The 21711-nt window shown below is 37.9% G+C and overlaps 1 pseudogene; it reads right to left on the bottom strand.

Annotated features, from left to right (window-relative positions):
• The window catches only part of LOC102993453 (hypoxia-inducible factor 1-alpha inhibitor-like), a 151023-nt pseudogene that overhangs the window by 992 nt on the left and 128320 nt on the right, over nucleotides 1-21711 (bottom strand).

The raw sequence follows: 21711 nt of genomic DNA, 5'->3' as shown, positions 1-21711 counted from the left end.
TTGAACAATACACAGCAAATATATACTATTTTGGTATTTTTTTAATATCTGAAAATTTACTGGAAATAAGATTGCTACTCAGAAGCTTAATATAGGTTTCCTCAAGTATGGAATGTTTTCCCACATAAATGTTCCTAGACAGTATTCATGGATCAAAACCACTTAAAGTGAAGATTGGAGCAAACCTCAGTCTTACTGGAATGAGCCTTTTGAAAAAAACATAATGTATCAAGAACCATAAGGAAAGTGCTAAAAGCAATGTTTGCTTTGCTTAATGGAGCAAGTCCTAAGTATTTGACATTACTCTTAACAGTAGTCAGTAAAACAGTTTCCAGTAAAACTTAGGCGAGGAAATTAATCCCATAGTAACAGCACGCATGCAGGTTAGGCTCAAATAATAGCAATGTGATAGCATGGAGAAGATAGGCTTTAATTTGTGCTTTATAATGTATTGGGTGGGTGAATTGCACACATTGAATGTGAGTTATTTCTTAGCCAATTTTATTATTTAACAATAACTTTGAAAATATAATACAATAGGTAAGTTCTATATGACCTAAAGTTATCGAATAATAGTTTTTCAATCTAAATACTACTGTAATCAATCATTCAATCAATATTTATTAGGTACCTACTATTTCATACCTGGAACTTTGTTGCTAGGCTCTGAGGATACCAACTTTTAAATTGGTGTAGTTCTTATCCTCAAAGAGCTCATGGAAGAGTGGGAGAGATCAGCAGATAAATAAATTTAATTAGAACATGATGTAAAAAGTTCTATGTGACATCGACTGCTGTATGTGCACAAAAGCCCACTTCATTTTTCTTCTGGGAACATTGCTAGAGTACATTTCCCAGACTCCCTTGCAGATAAGTATGGTCATGGGACTGAGTTCTTGCCATTGCAATATGGAAAGAAATGATGTTTGACACTTCTAGCCCATAGAAAACATCCACAGGTTTTATTCTCTCTCATTTCCTCACCTGCTGATAAACAGAACTCTGAGAACTTCAAGGCTGGCAGAGCCACAGGATGGAAGGAACATGCATCTCAGAAACTCTGCTCACCAGGCTGTCTGCCAAATACTCACACTGAATGCTTACCTGAATACGAAATAAATATCTACTGTCTAAAACCACTGACATTTGGGGGTTGTTTGTTATAGCAATTAGCCTACTCTTACTAATACATACTCTCTACAGAAGAGATGCTTACATATGCCAAGGACACACAAAAGAGGGAGGAAGTACTTCTGCCTGAGCTACACTCTAGAGGTAAAACTCAAACCGGATCTTTAGGGCCATTTTCTCTGTACAATGGACAAGTTAAAAGTGCTCAGAGATAGCCCTCTCCATCCTTTAAGAGTCTTACCCAAAATGAGATATGGTTCTGTTTTGCTCTTTCTAGATCTGAACACTCCAGAACCGAGTATTTACATATAAAAAATGGCCAGTCAGAGACATGATCTAGTGAGCTGCCTACCTTAAGAGGAGAGCTGATGAAATCATGGCATTCAGGATGACGGGCCCCTCTCAGCAAGTGAGTGCTTATGTGAGATGGTAAGAGCAGCTCACTGACTATAGCTTGTGATTTCTGCCACCTGAGAAGAGAAACCATTTATACGCACACAGCTCACTGTCCATATTAATATGACTCAACTGTTCTATGGTCTTCATCAGCATAATTTACTACTCCAGGGATCTCCTGACAAGAAGATAATAATTGCAAAGAACTTTATTGTTCATGCTAGGGACTTCCTGAACGATACATCAACTCTTTATTAGAAAGCTCAAATGACAGTTCACACTCCAAGGTATTTGGACTCCTCAACTCAACTTTCTCACCTTGCTATCTACCAATACTAAACAATCAGAGCATGATCGTTACCCACTGCTAATCAAGCCTACTCATTGAGAGACCCATCTTCAACAATGTCAATAAATGTCCTGACAACTTTTCCCTTCCCCATCTAAGAAGCTACTAAAACTCTAGCAGGGTAGACAAGTTCCTCCCTACTACATAAGTGGTAAACTCAACTTGGTCTTATCAACAGGTTGTATGGATGATCTACTGGTTTCCTAGGGCTTCTGTAACAAATTACCACAAACTGGGTAGCTTAAAAGAACAGAAATGTATTCTCTCCCAACTCTGGGCACAAGAAGTCTCATATCAAGTTGTTGGCAGGGTCATGCTCTTTCTGAAGGCTCTGGAAGAATATCCTTCCTTGACTCTTCCTAGCTCCTGGTAGTTGCCAGCAATCCTTCACACTCCTTGGCTTGTGGCAGCAACTCCAATCCCTGCTTCTGTCTTCACATAGCATCTTCCCTATGTATCTTTGTCCAAATTTCTCTCTTCTTATAAGAACACTAGTCATTGGATTACAGCCTAATCCAATATGACTTCATCTTAACTTGTTCATATGTACAAAGACTCTGTTGATAAATAAGGTTACATTCACAGGTTCTGGATAGACATGAATTTGGGAGAGAACACTACTCAATCAGTACAGATTATATTTTGGAAAGCCAGAATTTTACTTCCCTCTTCTGCATATTAGAATGACTTACACATCTTTTACTGTGGATAGAATCTCTTGTTTTTAAATTAGACTTAAAATTCAGATGCCACTGGAGAGAAATACTGGTGCTTAAATTTGCATTAAGCTGTAAATGACTGGCATTAGAGTCTTTCCAGAAGGCAAGTTTTACAGAGGAGGATGGTACAGAGAGAACAAGAGGCTAAAGAGTGCCCAAGGGAATTCTGGAACTATCACAAACACACACACACACACGCACACACACACGCACACACATACGCCTTACAAATTTGGCCAAAAATATTAATACTAATTCTAGTACCAATATTTTATCCCCTTTTGCCCTACTCTGATGGCAGAATTACTACCTTAAAATATTGGTCATTTGAGACCAAGGCAATGTATCATTAGGTAGTCCAGCCTTTACATGTAATTAATTTGGAGAGAGATGACACATTAAGTTATTATACATTAACACTTTAGTAGGATTCTTTAACAGATAACCAGTTTTCAGAAATATCAGTGTAAAAAGTCCAAAGAGGGCCCTAAAAATACATAAACCCATGATATAGCTTCTTAGCTTTTTTTAATTATTATATTTATTTTTTTAACTGAAGTATAGTTGATTTACAATATCATGTTAGTTTCACATGTATAGCACAGTGATTCAGTTTTTTTGCAGGTTATATTTCATTACAGGTTATTACAAGACATTGGGTATCCTTAGCTTCTTGGGGAGGAAGGTGCTATGGGAGACACACCTGATCACCGAGTTACAGGCAGGGATTCTTTACAATTATAACATCACAAGGCAAATCAACAATTTATCAATGCTTTTTGTATATATTTGTCTAATGCCTAGTGTTATCTTTATTCATTACAATTCTTTTAATACTTCCCGAACTCTGCCATGAGGAGTATTGCACATTGAAATTCTGAACTTTGTTTATGCTTTGGGTGTCTACAAAAATCACCTGAGAGCTCAGCAAAAGTCAATCTTACTAACCCTAGAAGCCCTGTCAAATTATCGCTGCAAGCGGAGAAGAATGAGCCCCCAGCAGATCCTTGATTAACCCATTCGCTTATTCCACAACACAAAACTTCTGCTTCAAAATCTGAGGCAAAATTTGCTAATGATTAATATCAGCTGATATTTCTAGTTTGTCTGAAAACAGTCATTTTCCTCTTTTAAAATCTAAAACACATTAATTTCCCTGCGATTTTAAAATGCCTGCTATTTTCCATAAGCTATCAAAGTTCAGTGAGTTTTTTTCTGAAAGTATACATGCAGAGTTTTATTTATTTCAAATATTATTTTATTTGTGTGATTATGTCTTTGTATTATGTATTTCATATGTCTGGGCTTAAATATGAGCTTATTCCACAGGACAAAAAAAAGAAATTATAACTATCTTGGGTTCCGATTCTCTGTGGGGCATATTTATTTAACCCTCTCCAATTAAAAAGAAATTCTTCTCCTGTAGAATTTCTAAAAATAAAAGTATATAGAAGGCAAGAATGTATAGCATGGAAGGCAGCATGAGGGCAAGAAGGGACAACGCATTCATTTTATGAGGAGACATTTTTTTCGGTACAGACTTTCACTACTGACGACAGTCAAAGACTGAAATAAGAGGAGCTTAATACAGGAGGCCCCTGAAAACCAGGCTAAAATGTTTGGTTCTTGAGGATTTATATTCATGTAAGAGATAGGCAACAATATTAGGCCTGAAGTGGAGGGGCTGCTAATTGACAGCTGATCCCTACGTAAATTCAACTGTCAATCAAGTATCAACGTCATAAAATTATATATTTTGTCATTTTGCATATCATCAACAAAATTATTTCTACAGAGTTGAACCTAGCCTTAACACTAAAAGGACATTTGATTAACAATGTATAAAAAGTTAATCACTCATTCATTGATTCATCCCTTTGTTATTTGTTTACTCAATGCCATTTGTGTCCTAGAAAAAGTACTATGAATGATACAGTATCTATACTTCAGATGATGATAGAATAATGATTAAAACTAGGCTCTTGCCCTCAAGGAGCCCAAAGTCCAGTGAAAGGATTAAACTAGCTTTCCTACTGTTCAACGTAGAGAATAAGCAGTGCCATCTGAGAGAGGTAAAATGCAACAGAAGTTCAGAAGCGGGAAGGGACACATCTTCCTGGGAAGATCTGGAAAGAGGATGGATAGAACATAGACTTCACTTTGAAAGATACTTGAAAATGGTGGATGAAATATTTCAGGGTGAGAGAACTGAAAGAACATAGGAAACTTCTGCGCAGCAATTCAGTGCGGCTAAAGAAAGGCTTTCCAGAATATGGAAAGCAACTCTTTCCTTAGGAAGTTAGAGGTATGTGAAAACACTGGGTGAAAAAAAATGGAAGAGAGGTGGGATAGGGAAGGTGGGAGGGAGATGCAAGAGGGAGGAGATATGGGGATATATGTATATGTATAGCTGATTCACTTTGTTATAGAGCAGAAACTAACACACCATTGTAAAGCAATTATACTCCAATAAAGATGTTAAAAAAAATGGAACCAGTTTCTTTATTAAAAGACTTCTCAGAGATTTTGATACGCTAATTTGTATTTTAAATACTTAAGAGGGTAATGTAGTATACCGCCATTAATAAACTTATTTTACTATGGAATTCACTTCCTTCCCAGAATATTTTAGAGGACTAATACTTAGTGAAGATACATTGTAAAGTGCTTGGTTAGAGCAGAGAGAGGGAATGCTTAGGGGATCTGATGGCAGAAGACTTAGAGTCAAGCTAATGAATTCCGACTTTCATTTGGTAGGTTTCAGAAAATCAAATCAGTAAGGGAAGCCAATGTTTGCCTGTGCAAATTGATTCATTATAGTACATATTCAAAACATAGCATTGGTCAACTGGGAGTCATTCTTATTCTAAAGCATACTAACCAGAGAAAAATTGAGAGGAATTTGTCAATATACTCATTGTGATATTCAAATGATCACAAGCCAACATTGTAAATGTGGGTGGGCAACAAACAGCATGTTTTAGAGATTATCAACAGGAGGATAAGCCTGGAGATCTGATTAAATGGATCATTTTTTTCTCATGCCTCTGCATCCCCACCCATTTTATTTCCACATTTATGTCATGTTGACGACACAAATAATATGATAATATAATACATGGGAAATAATTTTCAGTTCTATAACAAAAACACGCTCTGTAGAAATCCACCTTATCTGTATCATTTTCTTTATTGTTATTTTCTGAATATGTCACTGATCTGTCTATAGAAACAGAACGAATGGATTCTAGCCTTTGATATACCTACAAAACTACAGGGAACTAGGAAACCTGGAAGCTGAAGCCAGTCATTTTAGGCTTTAAGGATGCTTTACGAATAAGGGACCAAATATTTGCAAAGAGGTTTAAGCTCCTTAAAAGAAAGATGCAACATGCTTAGCTCACATTTCAAAAAACTTGGAAAATTAAATTGATTTAAAGAGGAATTTTCTCCCCAGGAGAATCTATTTACGCAGCATCTACTTTCATTGCTCTTATACTCCGTGAGTCATCAGGAAGTAACACAAAGTCATACAAGAACACAGAGTCCTCCTGGGATTTTGAAACAAATGGATTTGAAACTGCTCAGTTGATCCTACCCAGAGGATGATATATACAGGAATTCAGCATAAGGAGAGTTTGATCAGTGCAATTAAATGTAAGCATTGCACCTATGGAACCTGGAACACGATGTTGCAGTGTGATTTATGAGGCCAGAGTGGGTAGATTTCATTAATTCAAAGCCTTACTATCTTGCATCTTTGCCATGTGGTTAATGTTACTACCATTTTAATGGTGCTTGCAAATAATCTACCAGTGAAATAAGAAACATATTTTTGAAATTTCCACAAGTTTCTTGAGTGTACACTATGTGCCAACGACAGTGTGAGCCACTGGGAATTCAAATGTGAGTGGGAATCAGTCCAGCTTCTTTAAAAGACAACAAAAACTCAGCATAAGTCCTATGCTAGAAGCAAGCCCACGGGGCCTACATGAGCTCATGGGAGACACACTATGCCATCTCAGTGTTTGGAAGAGATGAATTTTAAGTGAGTTCTGAAGGACTAGACAGAGTTAGCTAGGCAGAGCTGGGAGCAGGCCTGGGAGGTAGCAGGAGCCAAGGTCCCTGAACTGGATGAGGACTCAGCATGTTAGAAGAAGTATAAGTAGTCTGCCTGACTGTTCTGCTGATTTTGATGATTTTGATGTTCTATAAGTTTGAGGACATAACCAGAGGTCAGGAAAAGCTGCCTGTCATGTTAGGGACTATGGGATTTACCTTGAGGGACATGAAGAGATACTAAAATGCTTTTAAGCAAAGTAAGGAAAATGTACAAAGAGATAATAATCATTTAGCCATTTAGGGCCATCCAGCATTTCTCTCCCCTTCCTAACAACACTCTAATTTCCTCTTGGGAATGACCTCTATCTCGTTATATACAATCTTAGAGAGATTGTAATTCCAAGCTCTTCTGTCCTCAGAAACTGAAAGAGTCACTGGAGGCTCCAACTGTCACATCCTTTCTCTCACTACTCTACGATAATCATTCGGAACAAAAGAAACATTAATCCCAGTCAGTTGAGGCAAAAAACATATATATGTTTTTCATTTCCAACAAGTGTGCCTAGGCAAACCTATAGAGCAATTCCCACTGACAGGAATTAGTTTATAGCCATTCAGAACATGATTCTTTAAAATACCTGTCTATCTTTAAATTTCCACATATCTTTCTAATTCCTTCCAATATATCTTTTTAATTAAGTTACCAGAGATGGTTTCTCTTGCTTGCCACCAAAGAACCCTAATTAATATAAGCGATCAGCCTGATAGCAGTGCAAAGAATGACTCTGAATGAATACAAAACTGGAGGAATGAAAAACAGTTAAAAGGAAGCTGTGGAAATCCAGGTAAGAAATAACAGGGACCTAGAAGAACACAGAAACTAGACGGTTTAAATGAAGTGAATGCAAATAAAATATATAAAGGGATAGAATTGACAGGACTTTGCAAGTAATCAGATATGGGAAGTGAGGGGAAAGGAGGATTCAGGTCACCCAGGTTCCTTGAGAAACTGGATATGTGGTACTATCCACTGATCAAAGAAACACAGGAAGCGGTACCTATTTAAGGATAAAGACGAGGAGTTTGTGTTTACACAAATCAAGTGATGCATGCATGCTGAAGGAGCCTATCAATGGTTAAATATTCTAGAGCACAAAGGGATTCTGGTGAGACATAGAGATCTGGGCATTTTAAGTTGGTAGGAGAGAATTTAGGTAAGGAGACAGATGCATCACCAAGAATAGTATGTGGAGTAAAAAGAAGACAGATAGAACATGGATTTGAAGAAGAAGCAGAGAAAAAAATCCCACAAAGGAAAGCTAATAAAGAGCAACCGTAACAGTAGGCAGGTGAAAAACAAATGAGTCACGGAAATCAAGTTACAAGAAGAAGGAGTGGTCAGAGTGACAAATGTTGCAGGAAGTTTAGATAAAGATTAAGAAGTGCTTATTGAATTTAATAGACAAGAGGTCATCTGTGACTCTTACCAGTTTACAATTGACACACAAATGCAACATGACAAACAACCCCCAAATCAGTGGCTTAAAACCACAATCATTGATTCTCACTGATGTGGATGCTGCTAGAACAGCTGAGCTAGTCTGAACTCAGCTGGAGCCATTCATATCTGCTCATCCACTTCCTGGAACCGTCAAGCTAGTCCAGAAACATTATTTTCATGGCAATCTCAGGGGTCAAGAGGATAAACCCAATCACATAAGCAATTTCAAGCATTTGGTCTTACTGCACTCAGAAACATTTCACAGGCCAAAGCCATGGTTGAATCCTAAGTCAAAGGAAAAGGAAAAATACTTCCCCTTTTTACTTATAGAAACTGCAAAGTCACAGAGCAAAGACCTGGACACAGGGAGGGAAGTAGCATGAGGGCCACTAAAGTAATCTGTTGCAGTCTGCCCTTCCCACTGCAATTACTCATATCCCTCTCACATGCAAAATACGCTGAGCCTCACCTTAGAAACCACAAAATTTTCATCCAGTCATGTATTAAACTCTACCAGGATCTTGTGACCTATCACATTCAAATGTGACTTCCCTTGATCTGAAGACACTATCGAAAAATATAAGTTATCTACCCTACACAAATCAATATACAATGGTGAAACAGGGGCAAGATAAGAGCAAAAGCACTCCCATTCGAAAAGGAGAAATGAGACGGCAGCTCTGTGAGCACTGTAATTCTAAAATCACACTGCAGAACTGTCTGTCTCCTATTCTTGGGGCAGGGAAGGTTTATTAGGCACTAGTTCTCTTTCTGGGAGTGACTCCCCTGCACATTTTTCTCCATGGCTCTGACCTCTGAAGCACCCTTCTTTTCTATCAGACTTCCTTGGCTACTTATGAAGAGTACATTGAAAGTTAGGACATTTCTATGGCTGAGCAACTTCCTGCCTGGAAAAAGTTGGGGATCCAATGGTCTCCTTACATTTTGAACAGGCTCAGTATCTTTTAGTTCAGAATGGTAGCAAATAGGGTACCTGAGTTCTCTAAAACATCTAGTGGAATTTTATTAGATAGCTCTGCCAGAGCTCTCCAATAGCACTTTATACACTGATGGAAACATACTTTATCTGTACTGTCCAATAAGGTGCCCATTAGTCACATGTAGCTGTTGAGCAGTTAAAATGTAGATAGTATGACTGATGAACCAAATATTTAATTACAATTAATTTTAATAGCCACATGTGTCTAGTGGCTATCATGTAGGACAAAATAGCTGACTTCATTATGTATTTTGGGCATATTACACCGCTGTGAGTTCATAGCCTTAACCTTCCTAAAAGCTCTTTGCTCCAACTAATGTAGTCTAAAAGGCACTACCCTAAATTTTTCAGAGGTCTTATCAAAGACCTACAGTCCATGACGATAGACTTATAGGACCTATGGTCATAACCTTTAGTTGGTCTTCATTTGAAGGCCTTGTACCTATCAGCTGTACTCTAGGTTTTATCTTCACCCTTAGGATTTCTCAGAATTGAAGATTCTTTTGCTGTCTGGAGAGGTTGGAGATAAGAACCGCTTTCATTTTCCCATCCAACAATTAGGGACTCTATATTCCTTCTAAATTTTGCTCACAATCTGCTCAGTACTTTCCTAAACTCATGACTTTCTTAAAAGTTTCATGAGTTTACTTGTATCCAAACACAAGTAAAAGAAACCAGAATATACCTTCAACATTTTTTCCTAGAGTTCTACACAAGTACAAAAGTTCATTGAAGTATATTTTCTATCTTCCCAGTTTTTATAATAGACAATGTTACTAATTTCATCACTACGTAGTGTGAGTTGCCATTTATCCACTCCTCTAATTGCTTCCTCATCACTGACTTGCTGGTTCCAAAACTCACATCACAAATTTCAAGTATTTAATATGGCAGCTGCACATTTTTAGGTACTGATTTTTGTATCAGTTAGCTACTGGCTCAAAAAAACTACAATAATGAACCATCCAGAAATTCAGCAGCTTAAAACAACAATACTCTATTTTCTAGAAAAGCAGCTTTGCCGTGGATCAACTGATCTAGGCTGGGATCAGCGGAAATGGTTCAGACCTGCTTCATATGTCCGTCTTCTTCCTCCTGGGACCAGCAGGCTATCCCAGGCATGTCATTCTCATGGAAATATCAGAGGCATAAGAAGGTAAGCCCAATCACACAGAAATTTTTAAAGATTTTTTGCCACCTCACGCCTCCTACTATCACATCAGGCAAAGCAAGCCACAGAGTCAAACTCAAGTCAAAGGGCAGGGAAATATATTCCGCTTTAATGGTAGGAACAGCAAAAATCACACAGTAAAGAGTGTAGATACATGCTGGGTGAAGAATCAGGACCATGCATGCAATCTAACTTAGTAACTTTAGTGAGAGAAATGAGTTGAGTAATAATGAGCACACCCGGATTGCAAGACAATGAGAAGTGGGAGGGAATTAGAGATGATGAATGTAGACGACATACTTCATAGAACCATGGATTGCCAGGGTTAGAAGGAAACACGGGCCAGTTAGTAAAACCTCCATTTTGAGGCTTAATTTCTTTCTACGAGAGCTTCAGAAAGTAATCTTCATGTCAGTTCTTGGATGCCTGGATTGACAAGAAACTTACCACCATTCCTGCTTACTACAACTTATATTCTGATAAATCTACATTCCTCATATCTCTTTCAAAATTCTCCATGAAATAAGTCTGACATGTGCCAGTTACTACTTGGTATTAGTTCTGCTCTCCATGTCAGTGCAGAATAAGACCATTCCTTCATTTGTAAGACAGCACTCTCAATGCTTGAAATCAACCATAATACCCTGTACTTGCCAAAATGCCTCACTTTCAGCCTAACTTTACCTGGTTCTGTTCGCTGTTTCTCACACGACACAATATTGAGTGTACTTACCTTTCTTATTTGAGCTTTGGGGCACTGCCAAATTTATAATGACACAGCTAATTATCTAGTTTGATAAAAGAATTTGTTTTGCCAATAGGAACATGCAACAATTTTGATAGGTGCACAACAGAAGGTGATTAGTTCATGAGGAACTTGATGAAGGTTGGTTAAATTCAGTTTTGATGGTGAAATTTGTGTGTTGCATAAATGGACAATTGTGTCTAAAGGATTATTCCATGAATCTTCTTTGGAAGGAAATACTCCTAGAACACAGGTAATTATTTTATCCTTACCAGTGATCTCAATAAAATCATGAAAATTATGTTCATGCAATCAGTGGATGACATTAACTTGAGTACGGCTGCCTGTAACACAAGATAACAGAAAGATAATTCAAATGAACATTTGATTAATTAGAGAAATAGTCCATCAGAGAAAGGATGAAATACACTAGGGATCATTGTCAGATTTATGCTGAAGGGCTTGAAGCCATCAGAGGAAGAAAAGTCAGAGAGTCTGGTTAGGCATAAGTATAGCATAAAGGATGGGGGTATCAAAGTGGTAACAAGCTGAGAGAGAACCAGTGCTATTTGGTTGCTTCTTCATTATTATTAATAATTAATTGATTATAATGGATAATTAATGATAATAAGCAATAATATTGATGAAATAAATACAGGACAGGAACTGCAAATAATAAAGCTGACTTGTAGACCAGGAGAGATTCGAGATGAAGTTGACAGACAGTACCATTACATTGGCCTTTTTATTTAATGTTGAAACTTGCTTTCATTTATATTACGGCTCCCTATGGAGCTGGACAAGGAAGTTTTCAGGAAAACTGAGCTCTACTGTCCATTTTTTCGTAAACTATCTAAATATGCCAATTTATATTCAAAGAGTATACGATAGATTCATAGAGGAGAAAGAGATAAGAACCAGATCCATATTTTTTAATATTATGAAAAGAAAAAAAAAATCACTCAAGACTGCTTACCAAAAGCCGAGCTCTTTTCAGATTCCCATTAGTGTCTGCATGGGATTCAGCCAATGGAATATTTAATATTAATTTTATTTCTTAAGAGGGCTATGGATTTTTTCATAAGGAAATAGTGCAAGTGTGAATATGCTGGCTACATTTGATACTTTTTTCCTGCAAGAAGGTATCTAATACCAGTAAATGGCTGATATGAGCTGCCTTCATTTCTGAGAAACAGGAGAGATGCCCTAGCCCAGTGCCTTCATATTCTGAATGTTGCTTCATCTAATGTCAAAGTCAACTGGGACCTCATTATTAACACTCATCACGTTTTGGTTTCATTTATTTATGCTAATTTATTCCATGGACTGTTGTTCGTCATCTTTTCAAAATAGCTTATTTCTAGTGGACTGATGAGGGTGGAAAAGCAAAGGGAGAAAAAGCCAATTATCACATACGTCTCAGGCCACATGAAGTGGTGGTGAAGGATGGCCACTACCTTGAGGTACAGCATGGTGAACCCTTGGCATGAGCATACTTAACTATTTCATGAGTTTACTCTTCTCAAGCAACCCCAAAGGGCCCTGATAGGTAATCTGTGATAATTTTTCCAGAGATGTGAATTTAAATCATGGACTCTGTGAAAATGGTAAGAAAAAAGCAAGTCACTTACTAGTAGGTCCACCAAGCCACTACCCAGTATATGCTCTAGAGTATATGTTCAATGGGGCAAAAGAATGCATGTATATCTATTTATAAACATGGGCTACTTAAAAGTATCAGGAGATATTAATAGATTTACCTAATATTTATTAAGGACCTATGATGGGCTAAATGGCTAGTTTTACTATCAAGTGCAAAACTGACATGATCTCAGGCATTCCACTCTTAATAATAGCTGATATCTACTGAATGCTTAGCATATGCCAGGCACCATTCTAAATATTTTATTCACAATAATTCATTTTATCTTCATAGCAACTCAATGAGACAGGAGCCCATTATTTTCTCTATTTTTAAGATGAGGAAATTGAGGCCCAGAATGGATAATTTACCCAAAATTAGTCATCTAGGAAATGGCAAACCCAAGATTTCAATCAAGTTAGATTGGCCCAGAGAATGCCCTTGGTCACTTAAGATCCAAGGGTCACTCTACTTCCCTGGACCCTAATTCAAACACTGCAACCTCAGACACACATTTTTTTTTTTAACTCTGACTTAATCACCAGGAAGTAAAATTCCAATACTATTATTATTGTCATCATTTACTAAGTGAACTTTATGTATCAGACAATGTGCCAGACCTTAAAAATAATTGCTAATCCTTAAATTTTTAAAAGTGAGTAGTTTTAATCTTATTTTATAGAATAAAAATCTGAAGCTTGGAGAGGCTGAATGGCAAACTGATGGCCAATAACTTGACGTGGAGAGAGAACAGGAATCTAGGTCTGTTTGTCTTACGCTCCTGTTTTGCTCATACCCAGTGACTCTTAAAAATAAAATAAACTTGCCCTTCCTAGGCTAACTTGAGGCAATGTCAGGGTGGGGTAGTGAGATAAAACTGAGCTGTTAAATTCTTTATAGAAAACCTGATCCCGACTTGCCTGCGGTCATTGCTAATATAGCAGGACCAAGAAGAGAAATGTCCTAACTTTTGATGATAGAATACATCAGTCAGTAATTCAACCATAGGCAATGGAGATATAGCAGTGAAAAAAAAAAAAAAAAAAAACAGACAAAATCCCTGCCCCTTTGGAGCTTACATTCTAGTGGGAAGTCAGATAATAACATAAAATACATAATACGCTAGAAGATGGTAAATGCTACAGAGAAACATAATTCAAGGAAGTAATGTAGGGAATTCCATGGGTGCAGGGGAAGGCTGCAATATAAGCAGGATGGTCACAAAAGGCTTCCCTGAGAAGGAGAGGAGCAAACCACTAAGCTAGAGAAAGGGTATTCCAGGCAGAGGAAACAGCAATTACAACTCTTCTGAGTGGAAGAATGCCTGGCCATGTTCAGGAGCAAAGCTAGCAAATCTGGAATAGAGGAAGGAAGGAGAATTTAGGAAAAGATCAAATCAAAGAGGTAATGTAGGTCAGGTACTGAGATGTACAAAACAGTGTGAAGACTCTGGCTTCATCTCTCTCACATGACATCACTTCATTTTTAACAGAACATTGTCCCAGCTGCCTTGCTGAGCACAGACTGAACAGAAACAAGGATGGAAAAAGACTGTGGAGAAACTAAGCAAGAGATGATGCTAAAATGGAATAAGAGTAAAAGCAGTGAAGTTGGTGAGAAGTCATCAGATTTGGGGAATATTTTGAAGGTTTAGGTGCAAAGAGTTCATTGACATACTGGATGTAGGGTTTTAGAGGAGTGGTGGCACGGATCACTCCAAGCGGATGGAATTATTATTAATTGGACTAGAAGGACTGTGGAAACTAGGCTAAGAGTTTGGTTTTGGACCTGATAAAGTTGACATTTCTGTTGGACATCTGAGTGGATGAGCTGGGATTTGGATTTGTAAGTCTGGTGGTCAGGGAAGAGCTCTGGAGTATAGATTTAAATTTTGGAATCACCTTCATATAGATGGTATTTATTGATGCTACTAAAAAGTAGGTTCAGATATAAAAGAAAAGGAGCCTAAAGATTGATCCCAGAAAATTCCACATTAAGAAATAAGGTAGATGCATAGAAAACACAAGACGCTTAAGGGGAAAAAGTGGAATCTACTGTTAGGGATATTATGTAATTCAAAAAAAAAAAAATTAGAGCAACTAGGTCTCAGAAAAGGTGGTGAACTAGATACCCCTAGAGCATCCACTAGGAGGTTTTCATGGATTTCCTTCTAAAACTCTACCAGTTGTACAACTCAACTCCCAACTTTTATTCAGAGATCAAACTTCCAAGATTCTGATATAAGATTGGCCCAGCTTCCCTCAAGTGTCTTATCACTTTTCCAATCAACAAGAGCTAAGGCCGTACTGTACAAGCATGGTTATCAGAAAAATGCTGTCAGTTCTCCAGAGAAGGGGAACTATAACCTTGGTAAAAATTAATTGGAAAAGCATTAGAAAATATGAAAATATTGTGTTTTTTTGACATCCAGGAATGTTGGTTTAGATATTTAAATTTATTAGAAAATTTTATATGGTTCTTATTATAATAAACTTTCCCACTACTGGTCCAAGGATAAACAATTCATTGTTTTTTACTGAACGAGATTTCCCTTTAATGCCTGCTTCATGACAATTTTCATAATTCTGCAACGATAGTACAATGGAGTATTTTAGCACCTTAATACATTATTTTAATTGAGATGTATGGCTTCTTGGACCCCTATTTCACTTAGTTCTTTCATTAAATATATTAATTCCTTAGTTTGCTCAAAGACAAAGCATTCTTGATTAGTCAGACCTACTAAAAATAAATAGGCAGTGTGAAAAAGTGGAAAATGCTAGTTTAGGAATCTAAAGCTTGAATTTTATTCCTGATTCTGCCACTAACCAGCCATTAGTGATCCTTCTTAAAATAGTTAACATTTTATATCTTAGTTTTCTCATCTCTATGGACAATCTTGAATTTCAGAAACGGCTAACTGTTTCATCTTCATACCAACTCCAGGTGATTTTGTGTTGAGAAGGGCTCTGAGATCATATATAAGATCTGCTGGCAAGGTAAGATTAACCTGATGAGTTACCAAGGTCTGCTGGGAATCAGACCTGACCTGCCAAATTTGCCAGGTCCTTACCTTGCAAGAACTAGATGGTTTATTCATTCAAAATGCATTTATTGAGTATGTGCCAATACCTGGCACTGACCTCATCATGCATGGATAAAGACAGATTAAATAAGGTGTGGTCTCTTACCCTGGTGAAACTCGTTTTCTAGAAGGTATGATAAGAATTATAAGAGATTGTTTCTAAAAGTTTATTAGTGCTCTGGAACTGCATGAATTCCTGATTCCTCTGGAGGTAGAAAATATGGATGTTACAGAGAAACTCTTCAATCCTTTACTTACTCTCAGTTCCTATTTCCCATATAAGTATTTACAGAGGAATAACTACATACAGACAAACAGCCTCATGGCTGGGTGGTGGCTCTGTGGGCAGGAATGACAAGCAAAGTTACACTGCAAAATGAATCAAGTGAAGACAGCACTGATGCCACTGCCTCATGGGGCAGGGCCTCAGCTCTCAGGGCCCACAGCACTGATGCAGGGCCCGAGACAGTAACCTGAACATTGCTGCCTTTCAACACCAGATGTAGCTCCCACCAAAACTGACATTCTAGAATGGACTTTGCACAATTCCTGTTCCTGCACCACTAGTTTCTTATTCAAAGGTGGGCCTAAGTGTGGGTGTGTGGGGTCATAAAAAAGTACCTGTGCATGAGCTGCGAGGGGGATGGTATCTTCAGTTTCCACAGTGGGCTTTCATTACCTGGGGAACCCTAAAACTTCCCTAGCCCTTCCTCCTACCCAATCAATATTGACCTGTCTGGGGCTCTGCTCTCAGCTATATTTTTCTTGTCAGTTAAAGTGATATTGTTTATACATCAATTTCCTGTGAAATGAGTTAGCATGATTCAAGACATCCAAATCTAATCATTTCTTGGATACCAAAAAAACCCCAAACAACAACAAAAAAACCCTGAGTTTAGAAGTGTATAATACCCAAACTCTGACGTACAGCAACTGTATCAGGGAAAAATATTATCTTATAAGATCTCTTGACAGCCATCCAGCTGGACGTCTAGTAATACCTCTGCATTACAACATGCTGGAGAATGTTTTACCTTTTCAGACTTCGAAAATAGGCAGGTATCAGTGCCCTTGAATGAAACCAGCTACAGCCATTGACACACTTCTTATGACACAAACTGGAAAGGGGGTAAAAGCTATAAAGGAAACACTTGATAGCTTTGCCTACTGGAAAAACTACCTGGAGGCCACGAATAGAACTTTGTTCCCTCCTAAAAGGCATAATATAGGTTCCCCTATGCAGCCTTTCTTCCATTTGTCTACTCCAAGGAGCCCAATGTCTCTGTTTTCTCTGCCTTCTGTTTAGTCAGCAGGTAATTGTCAGAATAATATTCCTGAAGGAGTGCTTCAAGTGTACCAGTCTTCTACACTGAAACCCTCCGGTGGCCCTTCTTTTCCCCTATAAATTAGGTTAAACCTCTCCGAAGGGTATGTAAGGCCTTTTACAATCTGGCCCCTGCGGTCCGCTCAACAATCCCTCCCATCACTTCCTCTCCGCATACTCTTCCTCCTGCAAGTCTTCACCTGGAACACCCTCTCCACCCCTTCTGCTTAATGCTCGATCATTCTAGCTCCCACATGAATGCTTCAAACACTCTCCTCATCCTCTCAGCCAGACTTACTTTCTTCCCCTTTCAAGTTTTCATAGACACATATACTTTTTTAAATTGTTTTATTTTCCATGTACAAAATGCAGATTTTAGGTGTTCAGCTTACTGAGTTTTGACCTAGGCAACCACCACCCCAACTGAGGCACAGATTGTTTTCACCACACCAGAAAATTCCTTTATGCCCCTTTCCAGCAAGTCCTTCTGCCTCAGAGGCAGCCACTGTTATGACGCCTAGCACAATAGTTTTGCCTATTGTAGAATTTCTTATAAACGGAGTTACACAGTATGTACCCTATTGTGCCTGGTTTCATTTGCCTATTAGCATAATGCTTTGAGACTTTTTCGTGTTACTGTTGAGTGTAACAATAGCTTGTTCCTTTTTATTGCTGAGTAGTATTCCACTATGTGAGTATGCCACAATGCATTTGCTCTTTTTATAATTCTGATTTTTCATTTATTTATTTGTTCACTACCTCAATCCACCAAAAACTGAGGCATGCCATGCGTGATTGTTACCTTTCTAGTGAACAATTACAATGATTTTGGAATTGTCTTATCTCCTCTCTGCATTATATTCTGTGTAAAAAAGAAGGAAATGAGAAGGAAGCCATTTATTTCATTCCTGCTATACTCTAGGTACCATGCTAAGGTCCCTCATTTGATCCTTACCACAGCCCTATGAGGTAAACATCACCCTACTGTACAAGTGAAAAAACTGAGACTCGAGGCATTAGGGGTCCTGCCTGGGGTTATGCATTAGGTGGAGGAAGCAGGATTTTAACTTAGATACTCCTGGCTCCAAAGCACATATGTTTATTTCTGTGTCATGCTTTGAGTCTTATAAAAATCTCACTACCATGGCTAGCATATAACTATCCCTTGAATTGGAGATATAGTCTACTTTTTGTAAATGTCCTTAAGAAGATCCAGTAAGATGCATTATATTAGGCAGATAATAAATAAAATGAAAATACACAGCGAGCACATGTGATAAAGAATCTTCACTCACTAGCACTACCCAGATGGATGGCAGGCTACAAAGCGACAGCCATCAGCTTTCTCAGAAAAGCCATAGATACCCGTTCTTCTTACAATGATATCCATGGAAGCTGTTATTGACGTTACTGTATTATAGCTATTATAGCTATTTCCCAGATTCCATCTACTGGACTTTCCATAATTTCAAACTCTTCTTCAGTGCCATATTTTCAAAATACTCCTATTTAATATAGTAGAAATAATATGGATTTAGTATCTGGACAGATCTATATACAAATTTCGTTTGCATCCACTTACTATTTCTGTGAGCTTGGGTAAATCCCTTAACCTCTCTAAGGCTAACTCATTATTTTTAAAATGAATATGTTTATTATCTTAATCTGAAAAACAGAGTTGATAATAATGGAATCTCTTCATAGGGCTGTTTGAGAATGAAATTAAATCATATATGTAACAGACATAGCATATTGCCTGGCACACTGTGAATTATCAATAATTGCTTTGTATTTTTTATAATGATAATAATTATTATCATTGTCAGTACAGTTGGGTTATGAGTGAGGGTGTGCTTGAGCCAACAGTTAAAATGATAACTGGGAAAGCATCTGTTTGGTCTTCCCTAAAAGATGTGATTTCATGTTTCTTCCCCAGGAGCTAATCTTTCATGCCAGAAATGCACAGGGCAAATGAATTACCTATCCTAATAACAAGGAAAATGGTTGTTTTCCACAGGGAGATGAGTTGACCCTCCACTTAAAAAACCACAGTGGCTGAACAGCACCACAATTAGAGAAACAAAGAGTAATGTGCTGCCTGGTATTAAGTGTGGAAAACAAAGGCACTACCAGAAGACACTGATAAGAAGACACTGATAAAAGAAATTGAAGACAATACAAACAGATGTAAAGACCGTGTCTATGGACTGGAAGAATTAATATTGTTAAACTTACCGTACTACCCAAGGCAATCTACAGATTTAATGAAATCCCTATCAAAACACCAATGGCGTTACAGAACTAGAACAAATAATTTTGAACTTTGTATGGAAACACAAAAGACCCAGAATAGCCAGAATAATCTTAAGAAAGAACAGAGCTAGAAGAATTATGCTCCCTGACTTCAGACTATACTACAAGCTACAGTAAGCAAAACAGTGTGGTACTGGCACAAAAACAAACACATAGATCAATGGAACAGAATAGATAGCTCAGAAATAAACACACACACTTTTGGTCAGCTAATCTATGACAAAGGAGACAAGAATATACAATGGAGAAAAGACAGTCTCTTCAATAAGTGATGCTGGTAAAACTGGACAGCTACATGTGAAAGAATGAAATAAGAACGTTTTCTCATACCATATACAAAAATAAGCTCAAACTGGATTAAAGACCTAAGTGTAAGGCCAGAAACCATAAAACACCTACAAGAAAACATAGGCAGAACACTCCTTGACGCAAATCGTACCAATAATGTTTTTAATCCATCTCCTAAAGCAAAGGAAATAAAAGCAAAAATAAACAAATGGGAACTAATTAGACTTAAAAGTTTTTGCACAGCAAAGGAAACCATCAACAAAACAAAAAGACAACCTACAGAATGGGAGAAAATATTTACAAATGATATGACCGATAAGGGGTTAATTTCCAACCTACATAAACAGTTCATACAACTCAACATCAGAAAAACAAACAACCCAATTAAAAAATGGGCAGAAGACCTGAAGAGACATTTTTCCAAAGAAGACATACAGATGGCCAACAGGCCCATGAAAAGATGCTCAACATCATTAATCATGATGTTGATCAATTAGGAAGCCACCTAAGTGTCCACCAACAGATGAATGGAGAAGGAAGATGTGATATACATGCGAGCACACAAACACACACACACACACACACACACACACACACACATACACACACTGGAATACTACTCAGACATATAAAAGAAAGAAATTTTGCCATTCATGATAACACGGATGGCCTTGGAGAACATTATGCTAAGTGAAATAAGTCAGACAGAGAAAGACAAATACTGTACAATATGTGGAATCTAAAAAATAAAACAAACTAGTGAACATGACAAAAAAGAAACAGTCTCACAGATACAGAGAACAAACTAGTGGTTACCAATGGGGAGAGGAAAGGGGGTGGGGGCAAGATAGAGGTAGGGGATTAAGAGGTACAAACTATGATGTATAAAATAGTAAGCTAAACGGATATATTGTACAGCACAGGGAATATAGCCAATATTTTACAATAACTATAAATGGAGTATCACCTTCCAAAATTGTGAATCACTATGTTGTACACCTGTAACTTACATAATATTGTACATCAACTATATCTCAATTAAAAAAAAAAAGAAATAGAAGCCATGGAAAAGAGAAGACTGCTATCTGGGGCCTCCGATTCCCTGGAACATCTGGGGCCTTCGATTCCTTGGAAAATCAAGGTTAGACTACTTGCCCTGAAGCCTTGAGCAGATAGGGCCTGAACTCCACCTATCTGACATCCATGTGATTAACTGTAAACAAGGACATGATTTAACAGTTAAAAAAACCTGCAAATAGATTACAAATGTGGTAAAAAAAATTGTTCCTCAATTGATTTCTTTAAAATCTAAATTCAAATGATGAATGTCATTTAAATGCTGTTGAGCAGCAAATATCATTGAGTTGGCCCAGGTCATTGTTAAACAAACCTATAGTAAAGTTATCACTTGGAAATAAACTGTTTCAGAATAGATAATGCCATTTTAGGATACACTGCAAACACTTCAGTCATAGGAACTTTGAAGAGAATGTACCTGGACGGTCACTTTCTATACAAATAAAACAAACGTAACAGTTCTTCTTTAACAATATGAATATGCAGACTCTCAAAATGTAAAAACTGTTTGAGTTTAAAACTAGGGGATAGAGAAGCGCATCCCCTCTCTAATTAACTAGCTCACTGACATTGAAGTGCTCTGGGGAACCCTGAGGCAAAAGTTACTACCTCAAGCCATGAGAATTAGTACCCCTCTGTGACTCTCTGAGAAACAGCAAATTTGGTGGAGTGAGGCCTAAGAAAGGGTCCTTGTGGGAAAAGCCTCCAAATTGGAGTGAAACAGGAAAGGTGCTTACAAAGACAATCTACAGCTATGTTAAAAGGGAGACTCTGGGGGGCTTCCCTGGTGGCGCAGTGGTTGCGCGTCCGCCTGCCGATGCAGGGGAACCGGGTTCGCGCCCCGGTCTGGGAGGATCCCACGTGCCGCGGAGCGGCTGGGCCCGTGAGCCATGGCCGCTGGGCCTGCG

The sequence above is a fragment of the Physeter macrocephalus genome, chromosome 16, assembly GCF_002837175.3.
Source record: "Physeter macrocephalus isolate SW-GA chromosome 16, ASM283717v5, whole genome shotgun sequence".
NCBI classification, from domain to species: Eukaryota; Metazoa; Chordata; class Mammalia; order Artiodactyla; family Physeteridae; genus Physeter; species Physeter macrocephalus.
Note: the sequence above shows the minus strand (reverse complement) of the source record. Positions and strands in the feature narration are given on the sequence as shown.